This window comes from Myotis myotis, unplaced genomic scaffold (assembly GCF_014108235.1).
Source record: "Myotis myotis isolate mMyoMyo1 unplaced genomic scaffold, mMyoMyo1.p scaffold_m19_p_2, whole genome shotgun sequence".
Taxonomy (NCBI): domain Eukaryota; kingdom Metazoa; phylum Chordata; class Mammalia; order Chiroptera; family Vespertilionidae; genus Myotis; species Myotis myotis.
Window position 1 is genome coordinate 124,978,753 of NW_023416324.1, and position 14,716 is coordinate 124,993,468.

The window sequence follows — 14,716 nt, forward strand, 5'->3', positions numbered from 1 at the left end:
AAAGAAAATATTTAAAATTCAAAAATTTTGTTTTGATAAACATGGAGATGAATCTCTCTGTAAGTTTTACTTGGCACTTGATGGACCCTATTACAAGGCTCTTGGAACTTTGGTTATTTAATATTGTTTTTTATGAATGTTCAAAGGAAATATTTTGTGAAATAAACTATACACCACTATCTATTACTCAATTCAAATTCAAATTGTTATAAATAACATTAAATTTTACCTTCAAATATCAACAGTCTTATATTTTAAACTGTTTCTTTGGTTTTAGTGTTTAGGGCAGTACTTACACATGGCAAACTCAATTATTTTTGTACACCACAATATATTCATTTAATTTTGTCATAGTCAGAATTGCACTTGTAGGTAATTAACATGTGAAAGCCCAATGCCCTTAGAGTTTCACCTCTACAGAATTCTCAGATTCTCAGCCATTGTAATGGATATCTATCTGATTGATAATTATTATGTAAATCAACAATAGTAGAATTTCAAGAAGCTTATTGGTTATCTCTCAAGAATAATAAAAAAAAAGGATGCAAAGCCCTGGCCAGGATTGATCTGTGGTTAGAACATCAGCCTGCACACCAAAAGGGTCTTGGGTTCCATTCCTGGTCAAGGACACACACCTCGGTTGTTGGTTTGCTTCCAGCCTTTGATCTGGGAACATGCAAGAGGCAACCAATTGATGTGTGGGTCTTACTTGATGTCTCTCCCTTTTTCTCTCTCTCCTCCTCCCTCCCTTCCAGTCTCTTTGAAAAAACAATGGAATATATTTCAGGTGAGGATTAACAAAAATATAAAATAAAGTAGGCTATAAAATAAATTGCGTTAATAAAAAAAAGAAAAATGTTTTAGTGTTTTAATCATTGTTATTTCAAATCATAAACAGTTACAATAGCATGTTATTTCTTTTGTAATTCAAAACTGTTACTTTATTTCTGCACCGTTACATCCCACTTCTTGAAACTGCAAAGTAAAGATTAGTAAAATAATTGATTTACCCTTCATGGCAGAAATAATATTATTGGGGTTTCCTAGAAAAATCTCACAAAAAATGGCTACAATTATCAGTTCACTGTGATAGCAGATCAACACAATATGTCTAAACTTGTACTGCATGTATTGGAAAATTCAATTAAAGCAGCTGAGGTAGAATTTTAGGAAGACAGAACTGAAGCAGAATTATAAATTAAGCAACCTTACTGTGAAATTCTTAAAGAAAATATTAATAGGAAAATGATAGAATTACTAAAAGAAAACATAAAGAAGAAGAAGGTACAAGTGTTTTATCAACACTGGCCAGGAAGATAGTTATATAAAGAAATATTTTATTATCTTTAGCATCTCCTGCAATTTACTTGGTTATATGAAGCCATCATCCTATCTAATAATAGACAAACATGGTAATTGACTGTACCTTCACTACACCTCCCATCAGCTAATCAGCATGATATGCAAATTTACCCAACCAAGAGGGCGGCCGGCAGCCATGTAGCTGAAGCGAGCAGGAGGCTTGCTTGCTCCAGTGATGGAGGAAGCCAAGGTTCCCCACCTGCCGCGGCCTGGCTCTGAGCTCCAAAAGCAACAAAGTTTCAATTATAGAAGCTAAACAAACCCCAGATACCTGCTTTCAGCAGGCCGGGGCCTCGGAGCTGAAGCGAGCAGGAGACCAGCTCTTAGCTCCAGTGACGGAAACAAAGTTTCAATTATAGAAGGTAAATAAATCCCAGAATTAAAAAATAAAAAATAAAAAAAGGAGAGGCTGGGGGCTTCAGTTGCTGGCCAGCCTGAAAACGGCCCACAGCCCCTTACCCAGACTGGCCAGGCACCCCAGTGGGGACCCCCACCCTGAAGGGGGCGTGACCAGCTGCACACAGCCATCAGCCCCTCACCCAGGCTGGCCAGGCACCCCAACGGGACCCCCACCCTGATCTGGGACACCCTTCAAGGCAAACCAGCTGGCCCCCACCCGTGCACCAGGCCTCTATCCTATATAGTAAAAGGGTAATATGCAAACTGACCCTAACAGCAGAAAGACTGGGAATGACTGGTCACTATGACACACACTGACCACCAAGGGGCAGACACTCAATGCAGGAGCTTCTCCCTGGTCATCAGTGTGCTCCCACATGGGGGAGCTCTGCTCAGCCACAAGCCAGGCTGATGGCTGCCAGTACAGTGGTGGTGGTGGGAGCCTCTCCTGCCTCCTCAGCAGCACTAAGGATGTCCGACTGCAGCTTAGGTCTGCTCCCTGGTGGCAAGTGGACATTCCCCAAGGACTGCCGGGCTGCCAGAGGGATGTCTGATTGCCAGCTTAGGCCCATTCCCCTGGGGAGCAGGCCTGAGCCAGCAGGTGGTCATCCCCGAGGGGTCCCAGACTGTGAGAGGGCACAAGCCGGGCTGAGGGACCCCCTCTTTGAGTGCACAAATTTTTGTGCACTGGGCCTCTAGTAATAGTATATTACTAGACATTAATATCATCCAACTGATTTACCAACAAACCTCCTAAATCTAAATTTACATTGCTTTCAATTATATTATGCATGGGGGAATTTGTGTTAGATGGAAAACTGTGCTCTTTGTTTTCAAGGTGTTTCTTTCACTGGACATTAATACATACCATTCAGCATAAATATAGCTTCATCAAAAATGAATAAGAATATATGTCTAACTTTACTCATAATGCTAAATTATTTAGATGTGATAAATGAAAGACCAGAGAAAGACCAGATAATGGATATGTAGCCACACAAAGATAATGCCTAAAAGATGAGATCTTTTTTATCTCCATGTATAAATAGTGCATCTAGGTAATACTAATAATGCATATCATAGTGTAACATGGAAGACTTGTATTTATTAGTGCACTGAAGAGAACTTTAATTTTTATATGCATAGTTCAGAAAGCATGGTGTTTTAGGTCTGAAAATTTAAAATGAGTTTGATATCTCTTAGTAATCTTAAGTGTATGTTTTTAGTTTTCTAATGACTATGCCAATAACAATAACTGTTTTTAGCTAGGTCAAGACAGTGTCAAGTTATGCCCATTAAGAAAATAAATGTGAAAAGTTTTAGAATTTCCTATATAAAATAAAGTCAATGCATGCAATACTACTTAATGAATTTCATCAATATGGATAAAAATGTATCGCCCTATTATTTATAATGGTCTTCAATAATTTCCTATTCAACTGCTTCATTGAAGACTCCTTATATTAATAGAGGAGTCTATTATATATTAATATATATTAATATATTAATATTAATATATTAATAAGTCTGTTAATATATATTAATATATTAACAATTTTAATCATGTTATTCTTTTTTTCAGTATAGCCAGAAAAATAGTTGGTAGATTACTATTGAGGACTAAATGTCTTTCACTGATGACTGGGCCAAAAAGAAGAGATGATATTTGACTATCTATTAATATTGTCCCAAGACAAAGGAAAACTTGTAAGCCCTTAGATGAATGATTATGAGGCAATCCTGGCATACATAGAGAAATAAATCCAGTACTCAAAAATCAATGCTCAGGAACAGCTGGCTTGCATTCACAAGTAGATTTTAGAAATCATCTAAATGTAAATGTGGGAAATAATTGATCCTCATAAGACCTACTAGGGGCCTGGTGCATGAAATTCATTCTTGGGTGGAGGGCGGGGGTGGAGGGTCCCTCAGACTGGCCTGCATCCTCTTGCAATCCTGGACGCCTTGGACATCCCTCTTGCAATCAGGGATGGCTGGCTCCCAATTGCTTACCTGCCTGATTGCCCCTAACCACTCCGCTTGCCTGCCTGATCACCCTAACTTCTCTCCTGCCTGCCTGATTGCCCTAACCACCCTGCCTGCCTGCCTGATTGCACCTAACTGCTTGCCTGCCTGCCAGATCACCCCTAACTGCCTCTGCCTCATCCCCTGCCACCATGTCTTCGTCCGGAAGGACGTCTGGAATGATGTCTGGAAGGTCTTTTGGCTGTGCAGTCTAATTAGCATATTATGCTTTTATTATTAGATAGTAGTTCTACATTTAGGAATAGTATACTGATATTTCTCCCTCTGATCTGGTTAATAGCATGAAAAAAAAATTAAAATGTGATAAAAAAGTAATTTGAAAATTCTCAGCTATTCTTTAAACGTACTTCATTTTTTTAAAAATATGCATTTTATTGAATTCGAAGAGGAAAGGAGAGGGAGAGAAAGATAAAAATACCAATAATGAGAGAGAATCATTGATTGTCTGCCTCCTTCACACCCTACACTGGGGAATCGAGCCTGAAACCTGGGCATGTGCCTTGACTGGAATCGAACCATAACCTCCTGGTTCATAGGTTGATGCTCAACCACTGAGCCATGCTGGCCGGGCTGAATTTTTTAGGGACAAGTTTATAATAAAATAAATAATTTTACTTAAGAAAAAGCATAAGGATATGGAACTAGCTAAGGTGGTACCTTTCTAATTTTAGGTAAGTCAAAAAATCTAAGAAAAGGTGTACTTCCATGGGAGAAAAAGATTCACTAGGTCATATACTAAATTGAAGGAAGCATCTAATGACTATTCATTTCACTGTGAGAATCAGCACTCAAATTTTAATGTTGTTATTGAAATTGTAAATCATTAACATGTAATGCTTTGCTTATTAAAATTATAAGGCAAATACTTTTGTATTAGATATTTTTATATTACTGAACTGTAATAGTTCTCTCTATATATGTATGTATATACATATATGTGTGTATAAATATATAAGTATATATATATATTCACACTTTAGACAACAATTTCTTAATCAGACTCATTCATATTTCGGGAAGCTTCTAATGCCACTGAAGTTAAAAATAAAAACAACAAAGATGTTTTCCTGACACTATTTTCACCATATATATTCATTAATGAAGTAAAGATTTTTCAAACGCAAAAGTCCTGACTTAATTAAATTCAACTTTACTATTAAAATCATATTTTAATCATTGATGCTTATCAAGACTTAAACTTATACATTTTCATTAAGAAGGGAAGAATAAATTTGATGACATTTTTATTGGGGGTATGCATATCAAGCAGAAAACTTGGAACATTCTAATTTTGTTTAACACACACATACACACACATGCACACCCGTACGCCAAAAGTGTGAATTTTCCCTTCAGTTAAGATTCATAAGAATATAATATTTAAGGATAATTTAAGATAAATATGAATTTAATATAGAACTCTACACTTTCAAGTTTGTCTTCACATTCAGTAATCAGCCAACTTGCTTTTCAATTAGTTGAGGTTCCAGAGTTTCATTTAATATTTGAATTATTCAGCTTAATTAAAGTGACAAACTCAGACTTAAATGTGCTCAAAGGGGTAGAAAAATTAATTGCAATTTAAAATGTAGCATTTAAAAAAAATATGTCCTCTAGCAGCCTGGAACGTGAAAATATTTGCGATAAAATTTATTTATTTATTTATTTTTCTATATTTATTAAGGTATTACATATGTGTCCTTATCCCCCCATTGCCCTCCCACCCCTTGTTGTCTGTTTTATGTATAGCCTTTCCATTCTCTAAGTAGACAAGAATGTTAATTATTCATCTTGGTTCTGTTAGTAGATATACCTCTGTCAGTAAATTCTACCTCTGGGAATTTAGATAGTCCTTTTTTTTCTTTATTGATTAAGGGGTATTACATATATGTTCTTATCCCGCCTTTGCTCCCCATCCCCCCATTCATGCCCTCACCCCTCTGGTGTCTGTGTCCATTGGTTAGGCTTAAATGCATGCATACAAGTCCTTTGGTTGGTCTCTCCCCCTTACTCCCACCCTCCTCTACCTTCCCTCTGAGGTTTGAAGGTCTGAGCGATGCTTCTCTGTCTCTGGATCTGTTTTTGTTCATCAGTTTATGTTGTTCATTATATTCCAAAAGTTATGCATTTGAAGTTCAAGAAGTATGCCAACTTTACAAATATTAAATGAACAATGACTAAGCCACATTTATGGTAGAATTTACAGTTGATTATTAGTAAGGGTAATTATTAATGATAAAATATATAACTGCTCGTCTACTAAAAGAAAATAACTTTTATTATTAATTTATATTTATTAGCATTTTATTTTCAGGATATTATATTTATAAAAAATCTACCTTAATTCTTCTTTTAATTATAAATGGATTTTTGACTAGTATTATGCTGAGTCTCTACATTGAGTTTAGAATGACATTTTGCTTCATGTATATTTTTTCACTTATTTTCTCAAGAATTGAAAGCCACTGCATACCAATGTCTTTATTTAATGGTTTATTGTATTAGTGTTAACATCTTCTTATATCAATAGTGCTAATAAAAACTGTTATCAAGTCAGTGATATTCCTTATAATGTGTAACTTCTTAAAATTATGAAAATACAGTAATTCTTAGAAGTAGTGTTTTTGACTGTTAGTTTTCCATTGGCTAGATTTGTGCACTATGCAAAATTATTTTAATAGTCTGTCAATTTATGACAATATCTGCTTCTTGTTTTCTGGAAACTGCCCTTTTTAATACCTTCTTGTGACTGCCCTCAGTATACTAGTACTCTTTGCATGTGTAAATGTCTCCAGAATTTACCTTGACTCTAAAACATAATGCTACGAAAATATTATTTGGGGTGTTCAAGAAATTGTTACTTAAGTGGAATTTAGGGAAAGTAGTCAAGTAGCAATGTGTATGTGGGGGTGCTACCTGACTTTGCTAAGCATTTTATAAACTATTGAGAACTATTGTCAATGGTTCCTGTGAAGAGTAGAAGGGGAACTGCTAAAATTGGGAAGTTAATAAAGCATCTTTCCATCTCAAATCAATTGTTAGAATAATACTGTCACAGATTATGGAATATCTGGGTATTTATAATCCTATGGTACTGTTACCATATAATCATAAGCAATAAATCTATTCCTAACAATTCTAAAATTTAGTAACAATGTTAATAATTGAGTAAAGAGCAAGTCATAACAATCTAGGGTGAAGTTACCTGCAGTGCTACTCCAACAATTGTCTACAAGTTTCAGGTAAAATAAAGATAAAATTCATTCTTTTGAAAAGTCCTTTTGGTTCCCAATCAATAAAATTTAACTAAAGAATCTTAACCTTCCTCTCTACAGGCTGAGGTGTGTTTTCAGTGCTCCTAAAATTTAAATGAGAGCAAAAGTACACATATAACTAGAAGCTTATTAAGATTTCATGTTCAGAGAAATCCCTTTTATTGAGAGCACACATAAACTAATCACTAAAATTCTGCGGCATACCAAAAATATATTATACTAGTAGCCCGGGGCATGAGATTCATGGACGTTAAAAGGGAATTAATTGCCCTAACTAGTTTGGCTCAGTGGATAGAGCATCAGCCTGCAGACTCAAGGGTTCCAGTTTCAATTCCAGTCAAGGGCATGTACCTTGGTTGCGGGCACATCCCCAGTGGGGAGTTTGCAGGAGACAGCTGATCAATGTTTCTCTCTCATTGATGTTTCTAACTCTCTATCCCTCTTCCTTCCTCTCTGTAAAAAATCAATAAAATATATTTTTTTAAAAAGGGAATTAATTAGCGGACATATGTTAATATTGCTATTTGCCCTTTTTCTATAATAGAAGTGTGAGAGATGAAAGGAAATTAGTAAAATGTATATGAAAATAATATATGTTTATTAATAAATAAACAGTAACAAAAGGATATAATAACAACAGAGGCATGATATAAAAACGACAAAAACATGATATGAAAACGACAAAAACTTGATATAAAAACAACAGTGATGCAAACAATGACTGATAAAGTGATTAAACTTATTCTAATATCTCCCTGTACACTCCATTAAGAGTGAAAACACTTTCAGAGTACTTGACTAATTTCCCTTGTGATGAAGTACTTAGAACTTTAACTGTAACATCACATGCTCTTCAAACTCGAGAGAAAGCAACATATAACTGACCATGTGCAAAAACGGGTTCAGGTAGGAGTATGCCTACTTTGTCTAGAGTCTGTCCTTGTGATTTATCAATAGTTATCACAGATACTGGCATCACGGGAAACTGTCTTAGAATCAATTTAAATGGTAGGCTAGTGTCAGATGGGGACAAATCAATTCTTGGAATCAGAACAACCTCTACCTCTGCAGATCCTGTTAATACTCAGCTTCAATAATGTTAGGTCATAATCTTTTGATAATAAATCTGGTACCATTACAAAGACCCCATTTACTATTGAGATTTCTCAATAGCATGATGATTGCACCCACTTTCAATTTTAATTTATGACACAGCATTCCCGAAGGAGTAATACTATTAAGAAATTCAATGGGAAAATTTTCCTTTTCAGCATCATCTGTGGAATCAATGGAATCATCACTCAAATATGTGTGAAAATCTCCATTGAGTATATCCAAATTTTCTTCATTTACTTTTTAAACATGCTCATTTTTTGGACAAAGAATTGCACTTTTAGATATATTTTTAATATTATCTATAGCAGTGGTTCTCAACCTTGACTGCACATTAGAATCACCTGGGAATCTTTTAAAAATCCTAATTCCTGGGCCTCATCCTCCGGAAATTGTTTCTTTGTTATGGGGTGGGGACACAGCATTAGTAACAAAGAAACAGAATTAATACTTTATTGTGGGGAGCCGCTACAGTGTTTTGGACAGATTCAAGCCTTGGACTGAGGAGAGAGCACAGTCTTCTCATTGCCATGTGCACGTCCCAGCTTGGAGGGCAGAGCCCTCCCAGCACAATTATAGCCAACAACTGTAGTTGTAAGCTTGAACCTATGGTCCGACCATGTGGCCCCACATGCCTGAGTGATGTAGGCCTGATAGAGTTCAGGTGCATGTAGTTGAGTAGGATTGAAACCCAGGAGAATGTTGTAAACATCTTGGTCATGCCCTTACTTTGCCTGGTAGCATCTGCTATAAAATAAAGGCATGGCTGTGGGCGTGGTTGCTGTCTCTCAGAGAAGCAGCATCCCACCGGGACCTGGCTTTCTCTATCTTGTCTGTATTTTCTAAGCCTTTCAGCTGCCCCCACTCAGGTTCACCCTTGGCTGTGCTGGCGTGGCACACTTTTAAAAGCTATGTCTCCATGCTCCCAGGGCGGGTTCCTGCCTCAAACCCCGCCTTTACAGGAAACAGCTCTGGGAAACAGCTCAGGGGAGGGCACAGCCATTGCCAAGACAACCCTTGCATGACTGACTTCCTTCTGCTTGGCCGCAGTTCTGTTCATGATGAACACCACCCAGGGTTTTTATATAAGTAGATTTTTGGCTGATCTGACAAGTAAAAAACACAGGTATAATTATGATTAATTCACACTGGACAGCTACTGTGTTGTCTTTTGTCATTTTTTTTTTTTACTTGACAATATAAGAGAAAAAAGGTCAATACCTCTGACTAAACTGTCAGGTATTGCATGTTTTAAAAATTCTTTCAGCTCATCAGTTGAAAATCACTGACCTATAGTTTAAATGAAACAGAAAAAAAGAGATAAATTCAAAGAAAGAAAAGTAAAAGGCTTATGTAAATTAATAAAAACGATATGAAGTATTTAACTTTTCTTATTGCAAAGATTGAGTTTGCCCACCAAAAGCATTTCATTTATCTGGTGAGAGACAGTATAAAGGGCCATAATTTTAATATTAGCGGTATTTGCTATATGTATATTCTTAGTTAGAGGTAAAATATCCAATTCCTTAGATTTATTGTTAATAAATTGAAAAGCTTGATGTTATATTTTATCTTTATAATTTTAAATGAGATACAAGGATTGAAATAATGTAAATTATTGAATCTAATATGTGCTCCACACTTAATTGGGATCCCTTATCATATGCAGAATCATGATTCTTGCTGTGAGAAAGAACAGATGGGGGTATTTATTTTTCTTCCTAATAATAATCTTCCAATGTCTCCTCCACTAATAAGGACACAAAGCCTAATTAAAAAGGAAACTAAATGTGTTTAGTTGTTTTTATTATTTTAAACTAAACATTTTCCCTCATTACTGTCACTTTATCCAGGTAAATTTCTAACATCTCTAAATTACAGATTATACAAGAATAGACAGCATGACATTAATTATCACTATCAATTTAATTGTACCATTCTATAAATATATAAAAGAAATATGCATGCTATACTTTAATGAAATCATTCAAATATTACACAATAATTCATAATGTTGGTAAAATATCCCCCCAATTCATAGAAAACTCCAGAGCAAAGGTTTCAAATCTAAATTACAGTTTAGAGCAATTGTAGTGTCCATTACAGATGTTTGATCAAACATTAATTAAACAAGAGAATGCTGCAACTAGTGAACACATTATTTAGGGAGAGGCTTACAAAACAGAATTCGAGCCTGTGTAGGAAGAAAGAGGCTTAAAGTACTAAACTAATTTATCAAGTTTATCAACAAATAACAGTCATTCATGTTTTAAATAGAACATATGTTTGTGGCCAGGACTATAAAATTGCCTTCTCAAAAAGTTACAAAATACGGAGTTTGATAAAGAAAAAACTGGAAACCCAGAAACATTTGTTACTGCATAGTTATGTTTTAATTATCATTAACATTAGTATCATTTTGAATCATTTAGTTGCTTTAAAAATGATTAAATAATTCTAGTATTTTAAATTATACTATTGAGACAAAAAATGCCTAAAAAACTAAATTTAGAATCTGTGATCTTCATCTTGATTTTCAATATGTATTTTATAGAAATGCAATCCAGTCATATGATCTTGTACATAGTTACATATGAGGATACATGTTGGAAGTGACAGAAAGGCCACTTTTAACAGGCTGAATAAATAGAATTTATGTAAAACTATTACTGTAACCTCAAACACGAGACATGCCATTAGAACTTACTTCCTCTGCCTTTTGGATCTCCATGTCTTTTTTTTTTTAAAGGGGAGAATGATGATTTTTATTTTTTAAAATATATTTTATTGATTTTTTTACAGAGAGGAAGGGTGAGGGATAGAGAGTTAAAAACATCGATCAGCTCCCTCCTGCACACTCCCTACTGGGGATGTGCCTGCAACCAAGGTACATGCCCTTGACCGGAATCAAACCTGGGACCCTTGAGTCCGCAGGCTAATGCTCTATCCACTGAGCCAAACGGTTAGGGCTGGATCTCCATGTCTTAATTTTATACTCATACTAACTCTTGAAACATCACTAAGATTCACTTACATTCTCATATCTTATTTTTTTCCTGGAGATTCCAGCAAACAACCCTTTATTTCTATTGGCTCAGATCGAGTTACATGCCCATACTAAAATTAAAATATTGGAAGGAACTTTTGTTACTTAACTTCTATTTTTCTCCAAATAGTTCCTTCCAAATTTTCATATATTTGTGTATTTTGACTTTCCAAGAAGAACATTCACTATTCTCACATTTAGAAAATTATCTTACCAGATCCATTTAGTTTTATGGAAGGAGACACTAATTTCTCCAGAATTCAGCAAAATGATTTTGATAAAAATCATCTAGAAAGAAACATTTATTTTATTTTCAGCAGGGATTTGTATTTCAGGGTAGGAAGGATGGATTTTTTTTTCTTACTATCTAGGGAATAAACAAGTGGGAAACTAGAAAATTAAGTAAGAGATTAAAAAATCCAAAGAAGTTTGTGAACATTGTTCAAGATTAAGGTGTCAGGAGATCTCACTCCAAATTTACCTTACATATAAACAGTGTGTGCTTTTTATTTCTCTAAGCCAATAGAAGGGTTGTCTGACCAAAATCTATGATATTTTATTCTATCTATGTATTCCATTGTTTAAATATATAGAATTGAAGTTCTTGTGTTTTGGTTTCTTCATCTACAAAATAAGAATTAAAGGATACATGTAAATTTTTTAACCATTATAAAATCATTTGATAATTTAAAAATTGAAACAACTGATTAATTGTACCATTTGATTCAAATAATGAGATGTATTTTAATTTATTAAAAAATATAATTGGCAATACCAATCATTACATTGGTTCATATTTAATCCAATCAAATCAATACACTTATATTTGTTTCTATAGCTTATTACATCTTAGTTATTTAAATTTTATTGTACTTATTGACAACAGTATTTATTACTTTTCCTGTTTTAAATATCAATGTTTTCTTTTAAGTATTTTGCTTTCAATATTTTTCTTAGAAAAGTTCTACCCATTCTAAATTATGCATATTTACCTTTTATTTGATATTTTGGAGATTATTTGATAATTATATATTGAATGTATTTCAATTAGGGAACATAGCCAATGACATTTTCTATTTTAATGTCATTCATTCATTCATTCATTCATTCATTCATTCATTTTACACACCACCTTCTACTAAGTTATAATTTCCACTAGTAATAATCATATATGCCAAATTCATTTTGTTTCTTAACTAATAATCTTTGCACTGTTTGAATTTGCCTTACCTGTCATGTACGTTTTTCCCCCCAATATTCTGTTGAATTTATATACTAGTAATATACATATGTTCTTAAGAGAAAAGTTATATTAACCTATTATTTGGACTTCTGTCTTTATATATTTGTACTTGAATATTTGCAATTTTAAAAGTGATCAGCAAGCCCAGACAGTGTGGCTCAGCTGGTTGAGCATTGACCCATGCAACAAGAGGTCCATGGCTTTATTCCTGGTCTGGGCACATGCCTTGATACCCAGGGAGGAGTGCAGGCAGCAGCCAATCTATGTTTCTATCTCTCTCTCCCTATCCTTTCCTCTCTCTCAAATAAACAAACAAACAAACAAACAAACAAACAAATATATATATAAATGTGGAGCATGGTTACAGTGTTTGGACAGGTTCAAGCCTTGGTCTAATGAGAGGGCACAGTCCCAGCTTGGAGGGCAGAGCCCTCCCAGCACAATTATAGCCACCAGCTATAGTTGTGAGCTTCAACCTATGGTCCGAACACGTGGCCCCATGTGTCTGAGTGATGTGGGCTTGATAGATTTCAGGTGCATGTAATTGAGTGGATTTGAAATTCAGGAGAATGTTGTAAACATCTTGACCATGCCCTTACTTTGCCTCATGGAATCTGGCTATAAAATAAAGAGACGGCTTACAGGCCATGGCACTATCTCTCCATCAGAGAGGGGAGCGTCCCACCCAACCTCAGCTTTATTCTCATGTCTGTCTTTTCTAAATCCTTCACTGCCCCCACACAGGTTCACCTTTGGCCGTGTTGGAGTGGCATTCATAAATAAATAAATAAATAAATAAATAAATAAATAAATAAATAAATACAAGTGATCAGAATATACTTTTTATGAAATGTTAAAAGAAAAACTTCACATGAATAGATTGAGTGTTTATATATATTTTCATCTTTTCATACTAGTTTTTTCACAGGTTTAATTCTGTTTTGGTGGAGATTCTCTGTCTTTGCTGGAAGGCACTTTATCTGGGATGTTTCCTTTGTTGTTGTAAGAAGGATTCAACCCTATAGAGAACATTTATGAGTTAATTTGAGCCCAACTCAGAACAGTTTCCAGGAATCAAAATTTCAATGGATTAAAAAAAAATATTACAGAAAATTACAATTTTACCACATATTTTATCTGTCAGAATCAAAGGGGAAGACAAAAAGGGGTTACGTGAAATCCACTGTTGATAGATTAGGGAGGTGGGAGAAAGCAAAATGGGGAAATCTCTAAGATTGGATAAAAAGTAAATGAAAAGGCAAATTCTCCTTTTACATTGGTGGACACAGGATAGTTAATGATTATTATTACAGCACACAGAGATGGTATGGGGGAGAACATAGTAAGGGGTTCTGTGGTCTATGGTCAGGAAGGAGGTTGTGCCTGAGGGCTCTGGAAAAAGGAGGTCACACTGACATTCCAGAGTTATGTTATCACAGATGTGAAATGACAATGGACAGGCTCAGTTAAACTAAAGACTGACTTTTGTCAAGGAGATACCAGCCTAGGACATGACTACCTGCTATGACCAGCTTTCAGTTAGGAAGTTTTAATTTCAGACCATCCTATGTGGTTACTGTAGCTCTCCGAGCTTGTAAGGCCTGCCATGCAGGCCTTCCCTGAGCTTGTCAGGTTTAGTATGTGGCCCATTTTTGTCCACATGTTTAAATACATTCCATTGTTTTTTGCTGATGGAAATTTCCAAAGTTAATTTTATGACTTCTATTATTTCAGGGCTGTTGCATGAATAACATTTCCCCCTCATATATGTTTATCTTTATCCATGTTGTTAAATATTAAAAGAGATGTTGGAATCTTGTGTGCGTGATATAATAATTTTGGAACAAGTTTATTGGTTACTTATAAAAATTATGCTTAATGCATATACTATATAAGCATTCAATACTTTATAAACAGTTGATTTAAGAATAAAATTAAAGTTCAAGAGGCAAACTGTCTTCTTTTACATGTCTTACATAGTTTAATACTTTTTATCATTTAAATATAGGTTTCTCTCGATAAGGGTTTTTTCTTTATTTTAGTTGTAAATATGCAATTCTCTAAAACATTATAAGGTAAAAGGATCTGGGACATAAAATGGGGATTGAAAAATCATTCTATTTACAAACTACTTTGTAATTTAAAAAATTGGATATTCCCTGTATTTTAAGGATCATGATTATTTTCTTTTTTTTTTTTTAATATTTTATTGATTTTTCACAGAGAGGAAGG